This window comes from Plecotus auritus (assembly GCF_963455305.1).
Source record: "Plecotus auritus genome assembly, chromosome: 3".
NCBI lineage: Eukaryota > Metazoa > Chordata > Mammalia > Chiroptera > Vespertilionidae > Plecotus > Plecotus auritus.
The window spans coordinates 29,444,683-29,467,070 of NC_137772.1; the positions used below are offsets into that span (position 1 = coordinate 29,444,683).

Consider the following 22,388-nt stretch of genomic DNA (forward strand, 5'->3'; position numbering starts at 1 on the left):
ACCTAACTCACAGTGCCTTGCTGCTGCTTTTGTCCCTGGAGATGTCTTCTCCTTCTTGAAACTTGCTACTCCTTTATTGTCTGTGAATGCCCACTCTCCTGGTCTTCCTTACCCTTCTAATCTGCCCCTATATGGGCTATTCACCTTACACTTTCTCTTTCAGTGTTGGGGTTCCTATGTCCATGACTCCTCTAATTCTAACAACTCTAAAGAAGTTCTTCATTCTCATTAAACATCTGACTTGGTATGGGTCTCTACATGAAATCCCTCTATTGGTAGAATCTGCACTCTCAGAGCAAATGTGCCAGGTAAAAAGACTTTTACTCTTTATAAACTGTTTCCTTCTATAGGCTACAGCCTGTAAATATTACAATACATGTATAATGAATATAACAAACATATATGAGCTCAGTAATATAAAGATTTTGGGAAACAAAATTTATGTTGGAATTGCAAGCATATAATTAATTGGCTTTTACTAAGGTAACTTGAAAGAATTGGTGGGTTATTTATATCTATAAGCTGTGTAGCTCATGCTTAACTGGCCACTCTCATTCATGTGTCAAATAAATAGTTCACTGGAGCCTCACTAAGAACAAGGGTCTAGGAGGATATAAAGGTCCTTTTGGTGTTTCTCACCATCATGCAAGATGAATCTCAAAACTACTCTGCCATCTTCCAAAGCTCAAAGGACATCAGATCCAAGTCCCATCACACAAAGGTCATTAGTGAGAGGCTGGTGATATATGAGGCTTTGGAAAATAAAATGCTTGGTGGATTTCCAACACTTGGATAGCTGTCCAAAACAATTGCACATTCCCCAGCTTGTCCCCCAACACTTCCTAAGGAAGCGGTACAAATGATGGGCACCCATGTGAAACTGAAGTATTTGAATTATTCTTAGTTACAAGTTTCCAGGATCTGATCTAGCTGTCAAAAGTATATGCAAAATAGACTCCCTTAATTTTAGTATGTTCTCAGCACAGTAGTAGGTACAGGAGTATGTAAAAAAGCAAGATAGACAAAGTTTCTTCAGACTGATATAGCAAAGATTTCAAGTAGCTTTCTACTAGGTTTCTATAACAGGAGACCAGGATTAGTTGGGCAAAAAGATCACTCCAACTTTAAATGTTCCTGAAAGGCCCATTGGCCACAGAAATGTTACAGGATTGATTTAAGTACTCAAAACACTGATAAGGTAGCATCTTTCCTCATCTGTCAAGGAGACTTATATCACTACATCTCCTATGACCCCCTTTTTCTCCTTGCCTGGCTCTAGTTTTGTCCTCCGCTTACCATCTACTTTAAAATAGAAAAAAAAACACACACACCTGATTAAATAACTGTAGTTGGTTACCTTCATCCTGGAGGCTATCTGTCTTGAGAGTTGTGTGGTTATAGACAGTCAATCAAAGGAGCAGGCTCCCTGGGGGCTGTGCAGAGGACACAGGTGTACCAGGATCCAGGCATGCCATGCACTCTCTGTAGCCCCAGGGCACCCATCCCTCCGACTGACTATCTATGGTAACATACAGAGGATGCAGCAAATAGTCACACGGACTTTGTCATTTCCCACCTGTTCTTTTCTCTAGCTGATTTCTACAATGGGATCTAGTACTGAGGAGAGGGGACCAGATACTACTGCCCAGTGTGGAGTGGTGTCTCCTTAAAGAAACAATTCAAATAGCTTTCAGTGAAAAAAATAGCTTACATGAATTGTTTACTGTGTGCCAGGCATACATGCCTTACATGTTTCATTTATTTAACCATCATGGTAAACCTTTCGCTGTCTCCATATTTTAGGTTAGGAAACTGAGGCAGAGATGTTACTTGCTCAAGATCACATAGCTAAAGAGTGGCAGAGCCAGGATACCACCCAGGCCATTGGACTCCCAAGTTTGTGTCCTTAACCATTACACATTTTGCCATCCTGGAGTGAAAAGTACATTGGGAATCTTCTTTGTCACATTTCACATTCCTCTTCAGTTTGTGTCAAGTGAGTTGCAATCCCAAAATATGTTCAGCATCCACAGATGCTAATCTATCAGCGGTGCTGGCCTTCCGTGCCATGAAACAGCAAGCAGACCCTGAGTCACTCATGACATGAGTGTCTGGCTAGAGCTTACACCTTCTGAGCCAGTTTGCCTGCCTGGAAGTGAAGCTGTCGAACTGGCTTTTCAACTGACTTTATACAGGGAAATAATTTTTTAAGGCATCTCTGTACTTTTCTAACTTCCTTGAATAATAGTCTTATTGAAGTGGTTGTGAAATATGGCTTGAAAAGTATTTTTTTATTTAAATAACTTAAAGGTATAATTAATTTACAAATCAAAACCACAGTGAGATATCACCTCACAGCTGTGAGAATGGTTATTATAAAAATTTCAATGAACAACGAGTGTTGGCAAGGATGTGGAGAAAGGGGAACCCTCATACACTGTTGTTGGGATTGTAATTTAGTACAACCACGATGAGGATTTCTAAAAAAATTAAAAATGAAACTACCATATGACTCAGCAATTCTACTTCTGGGGTATTTATTCAAAGAAATCCAAAACACAAATTTGAAAAGATATATGGATTTCCAACACTTGGATAGCCTTCCAAAAACAATTGCACAATTCCCCTGTGTTATTGCCACATTATTTACAATAGCCAAGGTAAAGAGGCAAACTAGGTGCCCATCAATAGGTGAATGGATAAAGAAGATGTAATACATATATACCATGGAATATTATTCAGCCATAAGAATTAAATCTTGCCATTTGCAACAACAGGGTATTATGCTAAATGAAATAAGTCAGGCAGAGAAAGACAAGTACCCTATGATTTCACTTATATGTGGAATCTGAAAAACAAAATAAGCCAACAAACTTGTAGATACAGAGAACAAACTGATGGCTGCCAGATGGGAAGGATTTGGGTGGTGGACAAAAAAAGGAAAAGGGATTAAGAAGTACAAACTGCCAGTTACAAAAGTAGTCATGGGGATGTAAAGTACAGCATAGGGAATACAGTCAATAATATTGGAATGTATGGTGCCAGGTAGGTACTGGATTTACCAAGGTGATCACTTTGTAAGGATTGTAAATGTCTAATCGCTATGTTGAACACCTAAAACTAATACAATATTGTATGTCAGCTGTAATTGAAAAATAAATTTAAAAAATTAGAGGCAAGGGAATAAAAGACCTGCCAATTAACAAAAATTAAGCCCCACACCAAAGATATGGTTAATGAAGCATGTCAGTGGTTAGAGTCATTGCGTAATGTCTTGCCTCATTAAGTGTGCTTTATAGTTTGAATTGTTGGATGGTTAACCAATATAATGCTTTTGAAAGGGAAACCATTCTCTGAAAATCATAAGCATTTATATAATCATCTGCTTCCTAATCTCCATGGTACGTAAATCTCGTCTGCCTTAGGTTGTTATTTAATTGTTTCATATATGTAAGTGTTGCATCTACTCTAGATTTTAAACTCCTTAAGGAAACATCAAGACAACTGGGGCCCTTACCGGTTTGACTTAGTGGATAGAGCATTGGCCTGCGGATAGAAGGGTCCCAGGTTCAATTTCAGTCAGGGGCACATGCCCTGGTTGTGGGCTTGATCCCCAGTAGGGGGCATGCAGGGCAGCTGATCAATGATTTTCTCTCATCATTGATGTTTCTATCTCTCTCTCCCTCTCCTTTCTTCTCTGAAATATAAATAAATAAATAAATAGACAGACAACTGGGACACAGTACATACAATACCTAATAAATATTATTGCAAAATTGAACAAAAAATATACAGATACTAAATTATCATTATGTACTAAAAACTGAGCCCTAAATGACCAACAAAACTTCAGAATTACATTTGAAAATAAATATTTCCCTATACTTCCCAAGTGACCACAAGTCTTCCTTTTCATTTCTGTTTTAAAGTTAGAATCAAATGTCCCATCTTTGTGAATATAATGGAGTAGTTTTTATAAAAAGTTATCTTTTTAAAAAGTCAAAGAATAATGTGAATTTCTGAAGAAATTAAATTCCATAAATAAATATACTAGCTTTTCTCACAGCAGAATTAAAATAAATGAATTAGGATTTTCATCTTCCTAATTTTATTTTATTATTTTTATAAAGAGGACAGTTTCTATTCCTATCCATGAGAGCTCAGTGCCCATCCTAATATCTTTCAGTTCTATCTAAAGTTCTACTTAAACAACCATAGCTCACAAGAATGTTTATACCAAAGGTAAAATAAATGCTCTAATGCTACAATTAAAGCGAGGTAAGGATGATCAGGAAGGAGTTCTCAGAGGTGAGGAGGTGTAATTGAATGGGGATTTAAAAGGAACCTGGTTTGGTGAGGCACTGCCCATTTCGGATAGTGAGAAGAGCATGCACAGAGGCTCGGAGACAAGAGGAAACAAATTGTGTTTAGGGGAGAGGAGTTGTTTTGCTTGACTAGTCCAAAAAATTAGAGTCAGCCCTAGCCGGTTTGGCTTAGTGGATAGAGTACTCACACTTGGACTAAAGGACATGTACTTCAGTTGCAGGCTAGATCCCTGGCCCCAGACAGGACACATGCGGGAGGCAACTGGTCGATGTGTCTCTCTCACATCGATGTTTCTCTCTGTGTCTCTCCCTCTCCCTTCCATTTTCTTTGAAAATCAATGGAGAAAATATCCTAGGATGAGGACTAACCAAAAAATATTTATATACACTGAGTGGCCAGATTATTATGATCTCTGAATGCATAATAATCTGGCCACTCAGTGTATATATATATTAGAGGCCCAGTACATGAATTCGTGCATGGGTGGGGTCCAGCCAGCCTGGCCAGGGGGATGGGACATGGGCGGTTGGCTGGCCTGCCTGCTGGTTGAACCCCTGGTCGAGGGGACAATTTTCATATTAGCCTTTTATTATATAGGATATACACTGAGTGGCCAGATTATTATGTGTTCAGAGATCATAATAATCTGGACACTCAGTGTATATGTTAAAGTCAGAGATTAAAAAGCATTAAAGTAAATTAAGTCAAAGGTGAGATCATACATCAAGAGCCTGGAGTTGGGAGGCAGCTTGGAGGAGAGGAAGACAACATGTTGTCATGGAAAGAATGTCGGATCCAGGGAGCCCGGGTGTTGCCATGAATTAGCAGTTCCTCCTTGGGTAATCGAGTTCCCTTGGCCTTAGTGTATTCACCTGTAAAAGAAGTCTCTGACTCTACCACTGGCAATTGTGTTTTACTTATTAATTCAAAAGGTATTTATTGAGCAACTACTACGTACCAGGCAAAAGCTAAGTGTTGACGATTCAACAATGAACAAAACAGTGCTTTCCTTTGTGGAGTTACAAGCCTAATCGATAAAATAACAATCAAAACAGTGTTGGATTCAGACACATGGTGATGCTGAGTCTTGCCTTGTCTTCCTCCTCCTGCATTTCCTGTGCACACTTTCTCTCACGGAGCTCCTCTTGGGGCTATGCTCTTCCTTTGCCAGCTCTTCCTGCCACATTAGATGGTTATCACCATCACAACACATTTACCAGACTCTTAAATTGGAGTGTTTGAAGCATCTCAGTAATCACACCACTCTTTCTTTTCCAAGTTCTGAACCACTTAGGAAAAAAGACAAGAGTAAGACAGATGGGAGACCTAAATGACTCCTTAATTACTGGTAAGTGCAGGGCACAGTTTATATCTGCTATGAAGGAGGCTTTCTGACACTGAGCTCCAGAGTTGGACACACATGCTCATTGGGTCAGGCCAGGCCCTCCATCAGGCATCCTGCTTCATGTGACTTCCTGATGGAGGAGAGAGCAGAACGAGTGCTTCCCACAGGCAGCTAATTCCTAAGCAGAGGGAGGCTAGCCTGTGCCTGTCCAGTCTCTCTCCCCAGCTCCGTCAGTCAGTCATTCCTCCTTTCTGAATGTACTCTCTACTGTTATATTATTATCTACTAGAGGCCTAGTGCATGACATTCGTGCACTGGGAAGGGGATCCCCTCAGCCCAGCCTGCACCTCTCGCAGTCTGGGAGCCCTCAGGGGATGTCTGACTGATGGCTTAGGACTGCTCCCCCTGCCTCCTTAGCACTGCCATGGAAACAGGAGAGGCTCCTGCCACTGCCGCTGCGCTTGCCAGCCTGCCGCTGCACTCACCAGCCATCAGCCGGGCTTCTGGCTGAGCAGTGCTCCCCCTGTGGGAGTGCACTGACCACCAGGGGGCAGCTCCTGTGTTGAGCGGGATCAAGCCGAAACTGGCTCTCCAACATCCCCCGAGGGGTCCTGGATTGCAAGAGGGTGCAGGCCATGATCAGAGCTGGGGAGGGACATGGGAGGTTGGCCAGCTGGGGAGGGGCCACAGGAGGGATCCAGGGCGTGTCTGGCCTGTCTTGTTCAGTCCCAATCTGCGGGACCCCAACAGCAAGCTAATCTACTACTCAGAGTGTCTGCCCCATAGTGGTCAGTGCACATCAGAGCAACTGGTCAACCAGTCGACTGTCTGCCCCCTGGTGGTCAGTGCACATCATAGCAAGCGGTTGAGCGGCCTCAGCATATCATTAGCATATTATGCTTTGATTGGTTGAACGGCCCACCAGACGAACAGACACTTAGCATATTAGGCTTTTATTATATAGGATTTGCTGAATTTTTTTCTGTATAGGTAAAGGGGGAAATTTTTGTCCCATCTTCCCAACAGAAACAGAGCAGAGACAGGAGCCCTATGAGAAACAGAGCAGAGACAGGAGCCCTACAATCCACACTTACACTTCCCCCAGCCTATAACAAGTCCAGGGTTCCCTCTCATAACTACTAATGCATAACCCACTTTGGCAAGTTGTCTAACCTCTTTAGATAGTATTATTGTAAGTCCTGGTGAGTTTTCCACCCAAAACCTGGAGATTAGGAAGATTGCTACCATAAAATATGAGACACAGATATGTCATTTGAAGGACAAATAACTAACTACCAGGCCAGTTGTTATTGACTAGTGGTGAAACCTGTGTTGTCCAATGTGGTGGTCAAATATGGCTATTTAAAATTAAATTAAAGTTAGTTCCCCACATTTCAAGAGCTCATCAGACAATATGGCTAGTGGCTATTAGGTTGGACAATGTAAATTTAGGGCATTTCCATCATCACAGAAAGCTCTACCAGACAATGCTGATCTGGAAAAGCTCCTGTTAACTGGTAGAAGAGTTGGTCAGTTGATTAGCCTCTGAGATTCAGACAAGTCAAACCTTGACAGTGAGCATCAATCTGGGTCCTGGGAGAAAACAGATGGCACACTTGGAGGGTTAATTGAAGGTAATTTAATAAACAGATTATTTATAAAGGTGTGGATAGGGCTAAGTGAAATGACAAGAGATGGTGAAGCATCTAGAGACTGCTCAGTGGCGAGCTATTACCACCTGGGGATGGAAGGCCCGAGGGAGGAATGCCATCCTGGACCTAAGAGCCACTGTCAAATTGAAGGGCGTTCAGTGGGCAATTCCAGGAAATATCCCTGGCTCATTCTCTTCCAGACCTTCAGTTGTCTTGCTGGGTCTCCCGTGGGCATCCGACTGGAAGCAGGAGGGCAAGAAAGTGGGGATTCAGGCTGCCCCAAAGGGGCAAAAGAAAGGGATCAGCCCTCCCCCAGTTGCCGTCCAGGCAGAGGGAGATTTGACCTGGCGGAGAGGTGGGAGCTTCAGGTGGGACTTCGGGTGGGCAGTCCTAATGTGGAGACAGATGCGGGAGGGATGTAGCTATGGGTTGATGGTTTGGTTCCCGTGTGGGTCTGGCTACAGAGGAAAGGCTTTCATCGTGTGTGGTGTTCATGGCTGTTCGGGGGCAGTTTTCCCTCTCACTGTAAATGACTCTATTAGCACTTTGGGAACTTGGTCAAGTGTTTCTGAGCCAAAGGCCTTAGACCAGAGTGAATTTCCCACGCCCTGGGAAGCCTTTGGGGAGGTCTCCTCATTGCCATGGGCTTCAGGACAAGCACTTCGGTTCCTACAAGTAACATCTGCCTCCTGGCGCTGCTGAGGGGCTTTCAGTATTGACATGTAAGACACGTAGCTCAGAGCAGGGAACACAAGGGCCATTTGCTCATTCATTTGATGACTATTTTTTTTTTTAATATATTTTATTGATTTGTTACAGAGAGGAAGGAAGAGGGATAGAGAGTCAGAAACATCGATGGGAGAGAAACATCGATCAGCTGCCTCCTGCACACCTCCCACTGGGGATGTGCCCGCAACCAAGGTACATGCCCTTGACTGGAATCGAACCTGGGACCCTTCAGTCCGCAGGCCGACGCTCTATCCACTGAGCCAAACCGGTTAGGGCCATTTGATGACTATTTGATAAATGTTTAGGAATACCTGGCATGTGTTGGACATGTTCTAGGTTCTGGGGATGTAGCAGTAATAAAACAGACAAAATTTCCTGCCCTCACGGAGCTTACATTTCAGTGGGGGAGAAGGATAATAAGCAATCTAAATAAAGACACCATATATTAAGTTAGATGATAGTAAGTGCTGAGGACAGAAATAAAGCAGGGAACCAGAAATATAGGGAAAGTGGATGCAAATATAGATAGGGTGGCTGGGAAGGCTTTCCTCAGAGCATGAAATGTGGGTAAACGCCTAAGAATATGAAGGAGAAACCATATAGACATCTGGAAGAGCATTTAGAGGGTGGAGAGGGCCTGTTCGGAAGCCCTCAGGTGGGAGGGCCCTGACATACTTGGGGAACAGGGTGGTGGCCAGAATGATGGGGCAGAGGGAGGGAAAGGGAGAACTGGGCAGAGTACATGGTGGGAGTTGGGTGGGAAATAATGTGGGCCTTGCAATCAATCTGTGTTAGTGACTTTCACTGTTATTGAACCCTTGTTTTTATTTGACGTCCTGTCCGATCTCTCGAGGATGCTCAATCTGAGCCTTCTGAAAGCTGGGCTTCTGTTATACAGAAATAACAAATTTAACTTGCCTTATCCAGCACAGTTCCTTGCATCAAGTTGATGCCCAGGGGATGTTGACTGACCGATGCAGAAATTCCCACATGATCTTCAAAAAATTCGCTGATGTCCCTGTCCTAGTGTCCCTGTCTTGGGAAAGAGAGCAGAGCTTTTAAATTTGACAACAGAACGAAGTCACCTGCATGGTAATAAAAACCCTGGCCACATCCTTCAGGAATGATATCTTAGTTCATCATTCAAGCAATAAAACAACAGGATAATTTTAGTGACTGTTTAAGCTTTCAAGTAATCTTTTGGCCGGGACTAAAGCCATATTCGGCAACCTAAAATAGAGGCCGAACGTGCCAGCCAGGGCCAGGATTGATGGGCTCACACGCTGGCAGGGCGGCCACAGAACTCAGCACACAGCAGACCTGAGTCAGCCGCACCCATCCATCACCTGCCCCGTCACAGAAATGACAATCTGAGTGCTGCGCTGTGCTCTGAGACTTGATTGAAATTTCTGACACAGCAACATGAAAAAGGATGTGTTTGCACTTGGTCAAAATGGAGTTTCCTAGTACCTCAAACAGAAAGCGGGAACATGAAGCCAAACCCAAACTCCGTTTATTTTATAATGGTACTCTTGTATCTGGCATGTTCTACGGTCCATAGGTAGCCTGCCCTCATAAGAATGTCTTTTTTTATGTTAGTATCTCTCCCAGCCCTACAGTTCCCTGTCTCTTTCTTCTCTTATGGTTTTCTTCTTCTTTACCTAGTAGGACTTTGATCTTCATTTGTTCGTCTCTGGGTTTACTGTCATGTCCCCATTCTTATACACCCTCCTCACTGCCCCGTCTTCCGTACCCAATGTCAGGCCCCTGTGAAGACAGGCACCTTGCTTAAGGGTCCTGCCACCCAGCCCCCACCAGAATGTTTTTGATAGTGCTGGCATAGAGTAAATTCTTATTTTTAAATCTGGATGTTTTGTTCACATAGATAATCATCTTATTCTTGTAGGAATTTGAGATGGCTTCTGGAAATACGCACTGTTCAGTGTGATATTTTTGATGAGGACCTTGTAGTGAGATGAAAAACAGGGGCCTTTATCCTTTTGTGATTCTTCTTTGAGTCCTTCCCATAGCTCTAGTGAACAAGGAAGCTCAGATCCCAGGAGACAGGTCTCCTGGACACTGCCTAGCCCGAATCCACCGCAGGGCTGGAGGTAGCACAGCTCTGTAATTGACTTGGTAGGAGTGGGTGTGGGGCCTAGCCTGCTCTGTGCAGTGGCCACTCGGAGATAGAACGTTCTTTTTAATCATTTAATAAGTTTGGTTTTCAAGACATTCAAAATGTGTTTTCTTCTCTGACACCGTATCTGCAATTAAGGAAAAAACAACAGCTAACAAGTGAATAGTGATGCCTGGCTGGCCAATACTTCTTGCCTTTCATGTAGATGTGGTTAGTTGAATGACAAAGAACAAAGCACACTTTTCTAACTTGATTACACTCTAATTCTACTTTTCTTATATTATATTATAGTAGAGGAAAATCACAGAACATTTAGTAAGGAGAAAGTCATCTACTCTCTTAACTCAGAAAGTGTAATTTTTTAAACATCTGCTTCTAAGCTTTATTCCTACTTGTAACAATAGAGCCTTGCATTGTGCTTAATGCTATTTCCTGTGCAGTAATTTTTAAAATATTTTTATTGTTTAAAATATTACATATATTAGTACATATATCTCCTTTTTTCCCCCCATTGACCTTCCCCCAGCCTCCCCTACTCCCTGTCGCATGCCCTCATCCCACCCCCGCCCCCAGTGTCTTGTGTCCATTGGTGTGCTTATATGCATGCATACAAGTCCTTTGGTTGATCTATTTCCCTCCCTCCCCAACACTCCCCAGCCTTCCCGCTGTAATTTGACAGTCTGTTCGGTGCTTTACTGCCTCTGTATCTATCTTTTTATTCATCAGGTTATAATGTTCTTTATTTTCCATAGATGAGTGAGATCATGTGGTATTTTTCTTTCATTGTCTGGCTTATTTTACTTAACATAATGCTCTCCAGGTCCATCCATGCTGCTGCAAATGGTAAGAATTCCTTCTTTTTTATAGCAGTGTAGTATTCCGTTGTGTAGATGTACCATAGTTTTCTAATCCACTCATCTGCTGATGGGCACTTAGGCTGTTTCCAAATCTTAGCTATGGTGAATTGCTGCTATGAACATAGGGATGCATATATCCTTTCTGATTGGTGTTTCTAGTTTCTTGGGATATAATCCTAGAAGTAGGATTACTGGGTCAAATGGGAGCTCCATTTTTAGTTTTTTGAGGAAACTCCATACTGTTCTCCACAGTGGCTACACCAGTCTGCATTCCCTCCAGCAGTGCACGAGGGTTCCTTTTTCTCCGCATCCTCACCAGCACTTGTCGTTTGTTGATTTGTTGATGGTTGCCATTCTGACAGGTGTGAGATGGTACCGCATTGTCGTTTTGATTTGCATCTCTCGGAAAATTAGTGACTTTGAGCATATTTTCATATGTCTCTTGGCCTTCCTTCTGTCTTCTTTCGAAAAGATTCTATTTTGGTCCGTTGCCCATTTTTTTATTGGATCATTTATCTTCCTTTTATTAAGTTGCATAAGTTCCCTGTAGATGTTGGAGATTAAACCTTTATCAGTGATAACATTTGCAAATATGTTCTCCCATACACTGGGCTTTCTTGTTGTTTTGTTGAAGCTTTTTATTTTGATGTAGTCCCATTTGTTTATTTTCTCTTTAGCTTTCATTGCCCTAGGAGCGGTATCAGTGAAGAAATTGCTTCGGCATATGTTTGAGATTTCTCTCCCTGTGGATTCCTCTAGTATTTTTATGGTTTCCCGTCTTATGTTTAAGTCCTGTACCCATTTTGAGTTAATTTTTGTGTATGGTGTAAGTTGGTGGTCTAGTTTCATTTTTTTGCATGTATCTGTCCAATTTTCCCAACACCATTTATTGAAGAGACTGTTTTGACTCCATTGTATGTTCATGCCTCCTTTGTCAAATATTAATTGAGCATAGTGGTTTGGGTCGATATCTGGATTCTCTATTCTATTCCATTGGTCTCTATGTCTGTTCTTGTGCCAGTACCAGGCTGTTTTGAGAACAGTGGCTTTGTAGTACAGCTTGAAATCTGGTAATGAGATACCACCTACTTTGTTCTTCTTTCTCAGGATTGCTGTGGCTATTCGGGGTCTTTTTTTATTCCAGATGAATTTTTGGAGAGTTCTTTCTAGGTCTGTGAAATATGCCGTTGGTATTTTAATGGGGAGTGCATTGAATATAGATTGCTTTGGGCAGTATGGACATTTTAATGATGTTGATTCTACCAATCCATGAACATGGTATGTTCTTCCATCTGTTTACGTCTTCCTCTATCTCTTTTTTCAGTGTCCTGTAGTTTTCCGCGTATAGGTCTTTTACCACCTTAGTTAAGTTTATTCCTAGGTATCTTAATTTTTTTGGTGCGATGGTAAATGGGATTGCTTTTTTAGTCTCTCTTTCTGTAAGTTTACTATTGGTGTATAGAAATGCCATAGTTTTCTTGGCATTAATTTTGTATCCTGCTACATTGCCGAATTCATTTATTAAGTCTATTAGTTTTTTGATGGAGTCTTTCAGGTTTTTATGTACAATATCATGTCATCTGCAAATAAGGACAGCTTTATTCTTCTTTTCCAATTTGGATGCCTTTTATTTCTTCTTCTTGTCTAATTGCAATGGCTAATACTTCCAGGACTATGTCGAACAGGAGTGGTGAGAGTGGGCATCCCTGTCTTGTTCTTGTTCTTAGGGGAAATGGTTTTAGTTTTTGCCCATTGAGTATGATGTTAGCTGTGGGTTTGTCATATATGGCTTTTATTATGTTGAGGTATGATCCTTCTATTCCCAATTTGTTGAGAGTTTTTATCAAGAAAGGGTGTTGGATTTTGTCAAATGCTTTTTCTGCATCAATTGATATGACTATGTGATTTTTTTCTCTCAATTTGTTTATGTAATGTATCATGTTTATTGATTTGTGAATATTGTACCATCCTTGCATTCCTGGGATAAATCCTACTTGGTCATGGTGTATGATCTTTCTGGTATGCTCCTGGATACGATTTGCTAGAATTTTGTTGAGGATTTTGGCATCTAAGTTCATGAGGAATATTGGCCTGTAATTCTCTTTCATTGTGTTGTCTTTATCTGGTTTTGGTATTAGGGTGATGCTGGCTTCATAGAATGAGCTTGGAAGTGTTCCTTCCTCTTGAATTTTTTGGAATAGTCTGAGGAGGATAGGTTTAGTTCTTCCTTGAATGTTTGGTAAAACTCCCCTGTGAAGTTGTCTGGCCCCGGGCTTTTGTTTGCTGGAAGCTCTTTTTTTTTTTTTACTTTTCTTATTTTTATTTTTTTTAATTTCTTTATTGATTAAGGAATTACATATATGTCCTTATTTCCCCATTATCCCCTACCTCCCATTCTTGACCCCACCCCCCTGTTTTTGATGACTGCTTCAATTTCTTCCATAGTTATTGGCCTATTGAGATGTTTAGATTCTTCCTGATTGAGTTTTGGAAGGTTATATTTTTCTAGGAATATGTCCATTTCCTCCAGATTGTCCAGTTTGTTGGAATAGAATTGTTCATAATATTTTTTAAAATATATTGTATTGTTTTTTTTACAGAGAGGAAGGGAGAGGGATAGAGAGTTAGAAACATCGATGAGAGAGAAACATCGATCAGCTGCCTCCTGCACACCTCCTACTGGGGATGTGCTCACAACCAAGGTACATGCCCTTGACTGGAATCAAACCTGGGACCTTTCAGTCCACAAGCCGACGCTCTATCCACTGAGCCAAATCAGTTAGGGCTGACAATCCTTTGTATTTCGGTGGCATCTGTTGTTATTTCTCCTCTTTCATTTCTGATTTTGTTTATTTGGGTCCTCTCTCTTTGCTTCTTGGTGAGCCTGGCTAGAGGTTCATCAATGTTTATCCTTTCAAAAACCAGCTCTTGGTTTTGTTGATCTTTTGTATTGTTTTTTTGGTCTCAATGTCGTTTATCTTCACTCTGATCTTTATTATTTCCTTCCTTCTTTGTACACTGGGCTTTTCTTATTGCTCTCTTTCTAACTCTTTGAGTTGTAGGGTTACATAATTTATTACTATTGTTTCTTGTTTTTTGCAGTAGGCTTGTAGAGCTATGAACTTCCCTCTCAAGACTGCCTTCACTGTGTCCCATAGATTTTGGATTGTTGTGTTTTCATTGTCGTTTGTTACCATGATGTTTTTTTATTTCTTCTTTGATCTCTCTGGTAACCCAGTCATTGTTTAATAGCATGCTGTTTAGTCACCATGTGTTTGATTTTTTTGGATTGTTTTTATTGTAGTTGATTTCCAGTTTTATGCCACTGTGATCTGAGAAGATGCTTGATATGATTTCTATCTTCTTGAATTTGAAGAGACTTTGCCTATGACCCGACATATGGTCTATCTTTGAAAATGACCCATGTGCACTTGAGAAGAATGTATATTCTGTGGCTTTGGGGTGAAATGTTCTGAAGATGTCAATTAATTCCACCTGGTCTAGTGAGTCATTTAGGATTGATATTTCTTTGCTGATTATTTTTTTAGAGGATTTGTCCAATGTTGATAGTGGGATATTAAAGTCTCCTACTATGATTGTATTGCTGTCAATCTCTCCCATGATATCCTCCAGGAGTTTTTTTAATGTATTTGGGTGCTCCTATATTGGGTTCATATATGTTTACCAGAGTTATTTCTTCTTGTTGGATTGCTCCCTTTAGTATTATGAAGTGGCCTTCCTTATCTCTTGTTATGTCCTTCACTTTGAGATCTAATTTGTCAGATATAAGTATTGCTACCCCAGCTTTTTTTTCATTTCCATTTGCCTGAAAAACCTTTTTCCATCCCTTCACCCTCAGTCTGTGTGGGTCTTTTTTTCTGAGGTGGGTTTCTTGTAGACAGCAGATATATGGGTTGTGTTTTCTTATCCAATCCGTTACCCTATGTCTTTTGATTGGGGCATTTAATCCATTTACATTTAAAGTTATTATTGATAGGTGCTTATTTGTCGCCATTTTTATTCTTTACCCTTGTGTTCCTTCTTTGCTTCCTATTTCTTTTTTTTTACAGCAGACCCTTTAGCATTTCTTGCATTGCTGGTTTGGTGGTAATAAATTCCCTTAGTCCTTTTTTGTCTGTGAAGCTCCTGATTTCACCTTCAATTTTGATTGATTGCCTTGCTGGGTACAGTATTCTTGGATTCAGACCCTTCCTTTGCATTACTTTGTATATTTCATTCCATTCCCTACTTGCCTCATGAGTTTGTGTTGAGAAATCAGTCGCTAGTCTGATGGGGGTTCCTTTGTAGGTAACTTTCTGTCTCTCTCTGGCCACTTTTAAGATTCTTACTTTGTCGTTGGTGTTTGCCAGTTTAATTATAATGTGCCTTGGCATCGGTCTTTTGGGGTTCATTTTGCTTGGGACTCTGTGAGCTTTTTGGATTTGTGTGGGTTTTTTCTTCCCTACATCAGGGAAGTTTTCTATCATTATTTCTTCAAACAGGTTTTCTATTCCTTGCTCAGTTTCCTCTCCTTCTGTAACCCCTATCATGCGGATGTTGTTTTGTTTCATGTTGTCTCCGCTTCCAAGCCGGTCGCTCCAGGAGGGAACCCAGCAGCAGTGGGGGCTGCCAGGTCAGGGGAGCCCCACCCAGTAGTCCCCCACAGTCTCCTGGAGTATAGCTGTCCCTCAACTCACCAACAAACACTACCCATGCGACCCTCAGCTGTTCTTTCTATCAGCTCTGGGACAAGGCTCGGGACACGTCTGTCTATTCTGTCACCATTTTTCCCCCTCCTGTGCAGTAATTTTAATATCTGCATAATATTCCTTCTATGGTGTACCATCATCATTCTCTATTAGTTAGCATTTAAATTGCTTCCAGTTTTTCACTATAAATACTGCAGTGAACATCTATGAGCATATGGTTTTCCTTATAGTTTGGATTATTTCCTTAGAATACATTCCCAGAGGAAGAATTATGAGCCAAAGGGCTTTAATATTGGTATGATTCTTTATACACATTGCCAAATTGCTTTCCAAAGGATTGTACAGCTTCCAAAGCCACCATTGATATGAGGATATAGGAAGCTGAGAGCTTCATAGCACACTGCCAGCTCCAGAAAGTAGACACTTAATATGTAAATTAACCAGGGGACAAAAAATATTAAACTCAGTGTTGTAATTAAGAAGTATATCTATTGCTATATTTGTTATTGTGCATTTATTTCCATGCAGAGTTGATCTTTGAACAGCACAGCTTTGAACTTGGTCCACTTATATGCAGATTTTTTTCAATAAATACCTGCTCTGTTTTCGATTGGTGGATGGGAGTCTGCAGATGCAACTGTATGCATTGAATTATACCAATTTATAGAGAACTTGAGCATCCAAGGATGTAGGTATCCACAGGGGTCCTGGAACCAATCCCCTGCAGTTACTGAGGGACAAATACATTTTAGGAAAGAAGTTATCTGTGATTTTCGACAAGGGTCAACTGTATGTATACATATGTGGTATATATTTATGCTACATTCATCTGGCATCAGGGGAATTAACTGCTCTGTTTTGGACTCAGGCAGTGAAGTGTATACCCCACAAGTTCCCCCCTGTGGTCCAGTCTATCACTACATTTGCCCGGACCTTGGACCTTTAGGCCTGTGTGAATGGGGACTGCCCCAGGCCTGCAAGCTGTCTTCCTGGAGCTAGGGGCTCCCCGCTCTGCACTCTGATGGAGAGTGGGGAAGGTCATTTGAATCAGGCCCCTATGGACCTGTGGAGGAAGAGCTGGGCCTCCGTGGTGGTTTGGCCTCCAGGTGTCTCTCATCAGCGGACTTCCGGGCATGCCTAGGATGGCAGTGGTAAGGAGTTCCCCTGACCTTTGGCTTCAGGGAAGCAGACGACTGTTTTGGAACTGGGGTGGACCTTGGCATCGCTGTGAGTCTCCCATATGTCCTTACCATCCGGTCCATCCCCTCAGGTGCCAAACCAGGGGACTGGTCGCAGGGCACCTGGAGGCAGTCACAGAGGGTTCCCCTGCAGCTTGCTCCCTCATACCTGCCCCCAGGCATCCGGCCCTCTTGGCCTTTGGGATAGGGCCTGCCCTCACCCCCACATCTTCTTTTTGAAGCAACCAGAGGAAGTGGTGAAGAAACAAAATGGATTCACCGCTGGCTATGGATTCACCAAAACCAAACTAACAAAATTACTTAAATCAGAATGGGCAGAAACATGAGGAATAGATTTTATTTTATGTTAGCTAGCCTGAGGACTTAAACTTCTGAATTTCTGAATTTCAGTTATGCATCAATACCTGGAGAGGGAGAGAGAGAGAGGAAGAGAGGGAGAGGGGGGAGAGAGAGAGGGGAGAGAGAGAGAGAGAGAGAGAGAGAGAGAGAGAGAGAGAGAGAGAGAAACCCTATAGATAATCCCCTGAAGAACTTAGGAAAGATTGTGCATGTGAAGAACTTAAGAAAGAATGTTCTTGTGTCCAGAACATCTGACAACCATTATCCAGGCCACCTGACATCTGGAAGATTACCATCTCAGACCAATCCAGATCCTAACAAGGCAGGACTGATTCTTCTTAAGAAGGTACTTTTTGACTGTAGGAACTCTCAACTTTTCTCCTTTCAAAACATCTGGGGGCCTCACAGAAATCTCAGTCTCAGTAGAAATTTGAAATGGCCCTCAAAAGACTTTAGACTTCGCTGGTGTGCATTAAAGAGCCCAAATTCCTTTTAAAAGAGTTCTGACATCTCTCCCTCCCCAATCCACTCTGTTCCCAACAGCATTATGGGACTTGTTTTAGCAGTAATGTTGTTACTGTTGCACTTAGGAAATTGATGCTATCGAAAAGAATAAACAGAACGAGGACTTTACTAGATGGGCAACGAGGAAGTAAAACTTTTCAAAACCAGGTTTTACATTCCTATGCTTAAAACCTAGACACAGCAGCCTCCTTGTCAAAAAACATCCCTGCTGTGGTGACAATGGTGGCCATGATGGCACCCCACACTAGGGGCTGCAGGGGCTATTGACAGCCACAGAACTGAAAAATCCAGATTAAAACCCCAGGATCTTTACTTGTGTCTTATTTAAAAAATATTTTTCCGGCTTATCCCAAGATTAAAATTTTCCGAGGTGCAAAATAGCTGTTCTCCTCTATGCCGGATGACTCCTCTTGAAATAGTTTCTTTTTCCCTCCTGATAACCTGTCAGAGCCCATCAGTTTGCTTCTAGCTAGTTCCTAGGGCTGTATAACTTCCTTGTAGCTATTTAAAGTAAGACTTATTAAGCAGAGAGCTATTTTGATTGGCTTAGTACCTCTTATTGGTATAAAATGTAGTATTTGTTGATTGTGGAGCAGGTCCATGGGTTTTCATATCTTGCTTTTCCTGTTTTTGTTTAATGGGTGTATAATTTCTGTATAATATTGGTTCTGCTACTCCTAGGCATCTCATAAAGTTGTCTGGCTGTGCACTAGCTTCTGAGATAGCATGAGTAGGATAGCTAACATAGTGACTGCCCAACTGAAGTGCAGTAATACACGTTCCTTCCTTCCTACCGCCCTCTCTCCACCCCTCTCATCCTTCTCTCCTTTTGGTGGAATTTCCCTTTAGAGACTGGCCTTCTGTTTGCCTATCCGAATGGAATTGGATGACCGCTTTTGTGTATATATGTATTATTTTTTTCGGGTTAACTGCATTCCATTTACTAAAATTGCATGAAATAAAAAGTTCTCCCAGCAGGCGGCGCTGTAGGCTTACAGAGGTTCTGGACGGGGCTGGCTTGGGGACCAGGTGCATATCCTGTAAAGTCCGAAAAGAAACCTTACTTGCTGGGTTTGTTTGAGGACAGAGTGGCATGCCCAGGATGTCATCCTGAAATCCAACAGCACGGTCATGTGATCTTTTTACAGACGAGGCCATCAATAGAGGCCGAGTGGGACATCAGTGCAACAACCTTTGCAGCTGTGCAGTCCTGCAGAAAGAAAGGGTCAGTTGGCCAAAGTAAGCTTTGAAAACAATCCCTGTGAAGCACCAACATGTTGGCTTCAGGTATGCTGTGTTAACAGAAACTGGACCGACTTAAAGGGGGAAACAAACAAGTAAACTAAGTAAGCCAGAAACTTAAGTATAAATAAAGCGTGTGATAGTGCAATGGTTCTTAATCAAAGGTACTCGTCAGAATCACCCTTAGAGTTTGAAACAAAATATACGTTCCTTGATTGCACCCCTCAATGCTCTGATTTATCAGTCTGGATGGGGTCTGGGCACCTGTGTTTTCTTAAGTTCCATAGATGATTTTAATGCATACTCCTAGCATCTAGCATAACACTTCAAAGGCCATTGTATTAGGCTTGACCTTACAGTTACTGTTGTATACTGGGAAGAAAAGGTCACATCTAGTGAGCTTTCATTTTTCTGAATCAGTTTGCTCATCAGTAAAATGGGCCAATGTGCAGAGATGGACTAGTTTCTTAAATTCAGAGTCCAGGCTTTAGTTATGATCCGGTGCCCAGACCTCCTCCCACCCACCCCCTCGAAAAAAAAAAAGCAGTGGGACCATGCTGAAAGGAGAGACATCAGTGTTGAGATCCTTGCCTTCCTCCGTAGTCAATTATAGTGCTGACATTCACAGGATTAACTTGGCCATTTCCTTAAGGCTGGTCAGTATTGGGAAATTGAGTCTTTTCATTTTCTAGGCTAAGAAATAGCAAATGAGTCTTAAAACAGTGCTCATCCAGGCCACTAATTATTTAATGGTTTGGGACTCAGAGACTCCTCAAAGGAATAATAAAATCTGCTCACAGCAGGAGGAGAGTAATACAGATGCTCCTCGACTTTTGATTGGGTTACATGCAGATGAACTCATTCTAAGTGAAAATGTACTTAATACACATAACCTGCAGAACATCATAGCCTAGCATAGCCTACCTTAAACATACTGAGTGCAAGGACTGTGACTCATTCAAAGTAGAGTGAACTAATTAATGATGCAAGATTAATAGACAAGTAGGATTTTCATTATCTACAGGGAATATGGGTGGTCATTTAAGGGGTACATCTGAAATAAAGAGAAGCAACACCCTCAATCTTTCAGTATCCTATATGTTAGCTGAGCAAGTATTTAACTTTACATTGCCCATGCCTAAGGACCTCTTTGGAAGTATAAATATCCCTAGGAAGGACAGACCACCCGTTGGAATAAGTGTGATAACCAGATCTTTTCCTCTCAGGCCAGAAGAAGGGTTCAGAGTGGCTCAGGGCACAGCATTTGGGAGACAAGGGTCACTCAGGATTGTACAGAGGACCAGCTCTGGACAGAGGGATGTCCTACTATGAAGGACAGGTTTTGGTACAAGGGAGAAGTGCAGCTGGATTATGAACAAGTAGAATGTCCATGTTGAAGAAAATCCAAACCTTTATTTCATAGAAGCAGCAGCTGAGGCCCAGGGAGAGGAAAGATCTTGTCCAAGGTCAGCACAGGGACTTCACAGTCCCCCTGCCAAACAGTTTTAGTGATGTAAGCAGTGCCCTTGTGCAGTCCCCGGTGCTGCTGGCGAGGCCGCTTTCCCAGCGCCAGAGCTTTGCCCTGCATGCCACTGGCTACGCATTGGAATTCTTCAGGGATCTTTTTTTCTAAACCAAGGGACAGAATTTTTCACAAAAGCTCCCAAATGCATAGGAGGTTTGGGAACTACCTGTCTTAAACCCAGGCTAACAGTAAATTTCCAAACATAATTTTTATGTTATCAGGTCTGTTTATATAGATAAGCATATAGGGATTTCTTTTAATGCTTAAAGGACCTTAAACGTAGTATGAATCCTCTTATTTTTTTATTTTAATTACAGAAAAGTTATACATTACTAACAACAATCTACTTCCGTGGGGAAAAAAAAATGCAGAAACCAAAAAAGGACAGATTAACAAAGAAGTCAGAGAAAAAAATGAGCTTACTAATCTCATTAGTAAGCTACATCTCAGTGTCTCCTTGGTCCCTTCAATTCCCAAAGGAGAAAGCCAGGTCTACAGATGTTAATGATTTCTCTCATAGTCACACAAGCAAGTAGTTTGTGACAGAGCTGAGCCTGGGAATCTAGGTTCACCATTCTCCCAAACACAGGACTGTATAAGCTTAGAGAGACGTCTGGTGAGAAAGAGACTACACTTCACAGCGGTTAGCTCTAGAGGCTGAGATTACCAACATGGACTTTCATTTTATACCCAACTGTATTGTCTGAATTTGTTCCAGTTATAAGCAACACAGAAGCCTAGACCACCCCAAAATCCTCCTACTTCAAACTCTACAATACTGTATTGTAAATGACCCTTTCAAAACAGGACTGAGCTTGCAGGAAGGAAAGGGAGCCTGGCCGGCATGGCTCAGTGGTTGAGCATTGACCTATGGACTAGAAGGTCACGGTTCAATTCCTGGTCAGGGCACATACCCGGGTTGCAGGGTCGATCCCCACTGTGGGGCGTGTAGGAGGTAGCCGATCAATGATTCTCTTTTATCATTGGTGTTTCTCTCTCTCTCTCCCTCTCTGAAATCAATAAAAATATTTTAAAATCAGAAGGAGGAGGAGGAGGAGGAGGAGGAGGAGGAGGAGGAGGAGGAGGAGGAGGAGGAGAAGGAAGAGGAGGAGGAGGAAGGGAAGTGCTCAGGTGCTAAGAATGAAAGGGGTGCTGACATCCAGGGTGGCTTTGCTTGATGCCACGTGGCCCTGGGGATACAGGACATGAAGTGTTTGCCCCACAGCCTTCAGAGGTGTGAGCCAGGCTGGGAGGGCTGAGCCCACACAGGAAGAGAATGAGGAAATGCTGCTGTGACTGCTGAGGATCAGGGTAGGAAGTGTCCCTGAGAACTTGCAACTTGGGACTTGTTGAAGTAGAAATTGTAGTTTATTCAGTAAAATTAGAAATTAATAGCAAAGTTATAACTTAAGAATTATGTTTGGAAATTTACTGTTAGTCTGGGTTTAAGAGGAAATAAAGAAAATTAACAAATGCTTATAATTAAAGGATAACAAAAACACTACATGTTAAAATGTGTGGAAAAGCTGAAAAAGTACTTTTGGTAAAATTATAATCTTAAATGTTTAACAGGACCTAGAAAAAGTTAAAAATCACAAGCTAACTGTTCAACTGAAGAGTTTGGAAAAAGAGCAATGGAACAAACACAAATAAACACCAGAAAAGGCAACCAAAGTAAGGACAGAAATTAATGAGATAGGAGAAGAAAACTTGCAGTAGAGAGGAACAGAACCAGCAGCTGGTTTGTGAAAAAAGATGAGTAAGAAAGGTATGTGAAGGGAAAAAGTGAGAAGCAGCAAATAT

General features: G+C 41.8%; 1 protein-coding gene across 1 annotated transcript in view; it reads right to left on the minus strand.

The window, feature by feature from the left end:
- SH2D4A (SH2 domain containing 4A) overlaps positions 1–22,388 on the minus strand; it is a 108,871-nt gene that overhangs the window by 70,425 nt on the left and 16,058 nt on the right. The window contains exons 2-3 of the mRNA XM_080660431.1: positions 18,883–19,028; positions 8,971–9,084 (exon numbers count right to left, since the gene is read on the minus strand). The gene's annotated coding sequence lies outside the window, so the exon portion shown is untranslated. The remainder of the gene's footprint in view (positions 1–8,970; positions 9,085–18,882; positions 19,029–22,388) is intronic.